This window comes from Neoarius graeffei, chromosome 9 (genome assembly GCF_027579695.1).
Source record: "Neoarius graeffei isolate fNeoGra1 chromosome 9, fNeoGra1.pri, whole genome shotgun sequence".
NCBI lineage: Eukaryota > Metazoa > Chordata > Actinopteri > Siluriformes > Ariidae > Neoarius > Neoarius graeffei.
Genome location: NC_083577.1, coordinates 386,313 through 389,140, shown reverse-complemented (window position 1 = coordinate 389,140; position 2,828 = coordinate 386,313). Strand labels below are relative to the sequence as shown.

The 2,828-nt window shown below is 33.7% G+C and overlaps 1 non-coding gene across 1 annotated transcript; it reads right to left on the bottom strand.

The window, feature by feature from the left end:
* Positions 1-2,425: 2,425 nt before the first annotated feature.
* Positions 2,426-2,497, bottom strand: trnaq-cug (transfer RNA glutamine (anticodon CUG)). Its single transcript has one exon. It is a non-coding gene; the product is annotated as a tRNA-Gln (tRNA).
* Positions 2,498-2,828: the final 331 nt, after the last annotated feature.

Sequence of the window (2,828 nt, the reverse complement as noted above, 5' to 3'; positions counted from 1 at the left end):
AAACGGGCCCTGAAAGTGCTTGTTTCATGAAAGATGCATCAGAAAATACCTGGTTTTCTGTGTGTGCTGTGCTCAAATACACTGTAACGTTGGCAGATAAATAAAAAAAATGCTTCTTTGCGTCTGAATAATGTTCCAAAAATTACTAAAAGCTTGTCCGCCATTATTAGATCGCAGCGACTGACGGGTAGGCGGATTTCACTCGGCTGCATCGTTCTTAAAGTGCTAGTCTAATGAAAGTTACGTCAGAAAACCCCCAGTTTTCTGTGTGTGCTGTGCTCAATTACACTGTAAATTTGGCGAATAAATAAAAAATTGGTTTGGAAAATGCTTTTTTGCATCTGAATCCTGTTCCAAAAATCACTAAAAACTTGCCCGCCATTATTAGATCGCAGCGATTTACAGCTTGGCGGCGCTGCACGCTTGACGTTATTTGCACCAGGACCTTCTTTTGTTTCCACACGGACAGTCAGTATGGATTCAGAACAGACAGATCAACACTAATGGCACTAATGGAACTAATAGAGGAAATCACAAAATGTATAGACAATAAAAAAATAGCAATTGGAGTATTTGTGGACCTAAAAAAAGCATTCGATACCATTGATGATAGTATATTATTAAGTAAACTAGAAAAGTGTGGTGTTAGGGGAGTTGGGTGGAGCTGGCTGTCGAGCTATCTAAGAAACAGGCAACAGTTTGTGCAGATAGGTGACCATAAATCTGATTTCATGAACATTACATGTGGGGTACCACAGGGGTCAATATTAGGTCCGAAATTATTCATATATCAATGACATATGTAGAATTTCACAAGTACTGAAATTTGTTTTGTTTGCAGATGACACCAATATTTTTTGTTCCGGTGAGAATTTGCAGCAGACTTTAGAGACAATCACAACTGAAATAAATAAACTAAAACTATGGTTTGACAAAAATAAATTATCATTAAATCTAAGCAAAACAAAGATTATGTTGTTTGGGAGACACAAAATAGATTGTAATGTAGAATTGATAATAGACAATACTAAGATAGAAATGGTACAGGAAATTAAATTAAATTAATTTCTTGGTGTGATATTGGATCCTAAAGTCCGCTGGAAACCTCATGTAGGATATGTACGAGCAAAACTGGCAAAGTGCTCGGCAATTCTGTGGAAAACAAAACATATTCTTGATTGTAAATCTTTGTATACTCTATATTACTCATTATTTTTGCCATATCTGACTTACTGTGTCAAAGTCTGGGGAAACACCTACAAAACCACTCTGCAGCCGATATGTACAATACAGAAAAGAGCAATAAGGACAATAAACAAAACAGGATACAGAGAACACACAAACTCACTATTCATAAAATCACACGTTGAAATTTATGGATCTGGTCAAATTCAGAACAGCACAAATAATGTACAAAGCGAGAAATAATCTATTGCCGAAAAATATACAAGGAAAGTTTAGTGAGAGAGAGGGGGGATATAATCTAAGGGGAGACCTAAATTTTAAAAAACCAAAGGTTCGAACAAATATGAAAAACATGTGCGTATCGAGCTGTGGGGTGACTTTATGGAACAGACTGGAGACAGAAATAAAACAAAGTGCAAATATAAATCTGTTTAAAAAAAGGTACAAAAATATTTTTAAATAAGTATATAGAAGAGGAAGTATGTTAATGGAGGATGATGAGGGATAAATAGAATAGGGTGGATTGTTATATTAGAACTAACTTAGTATATGGTATATATTTATTTATGGGGATAGTTTATATCTTCATATTTACAGGGATAGGTATGTAGTAGATATTTATTTTGTAATTATATATTTATATAGATATTTATGAAGTGTATATATGGAATGAAGTATATATTTAATTTTGTAACTAAATATTTATATAGATATTTATGAAGTGTATGTGTATGTGTGTATATGTATATATGGTATATATTTTTATAGGTGTACTAATGTAGTTTGGATTTCGGGGTAGTTAAAAAGGGGTGGGAAATTAAAAAAAAGTATTGTACTTCTCTAACTCCTTTTTCGAACAATGTGCGGTGTATTGTAAGGTCTTAGCTCTTTATGTTATTTTATTTATTCTTTTTTTGTCACTTTTTTTCATTTTCTTTCTTTTGTATGTACAAATAGTTACATACATTTTTATACGTGTTCGAAAATAAATAAATTCATTCATTCAATTCATTCATTCATTCATAAACAGAACATGTTCCCGGTCTCCCATTAAAATACAATTTAGACAGTAAATGAATCATGTCTAGTTTTATCAGCTATAATTCCCAGGGGTAATGGAATTTTCAGAAGACTGGCACTTTAACGGAAACAAAGGGTTTGGGACGTGACAGCTTGCTTGACCAAAAGGAGCATGCAGTTGAAACAGTCTGCGTTCAGAAGCCATAAACAAAGGCTTCAGAGGTTCCACTGAGATTTGAACTCAGATCACTGGAGTCAGAGTCCAGGGTGCTAACCATTACACCATAGAACCAAGACACAGCTAAAAGCATTGCTTTCACTCTCAAACCTTCGAATGATATAATGAAATTCCAGCAGCACATGAACACATGATTTGAGGTTTTAATTTAAATCATCAACCTGTTGGAAAAAAAATTAAAGGAACCCTGGACTGCTGGCTACATGGTTAATCATTCGTTGTTATTTGTATTAATTTCTAGTGTTGTAGTTTATCAATCAATGCCAACAGGCAATTGACATTGTAACCACATGATAATCCAGGTCAAACGTCGCATGTTGTTCCACAAACTAAAACTTTATATTTTTACATCTAAAAATATAAAATACCTACTGATACTGTAATA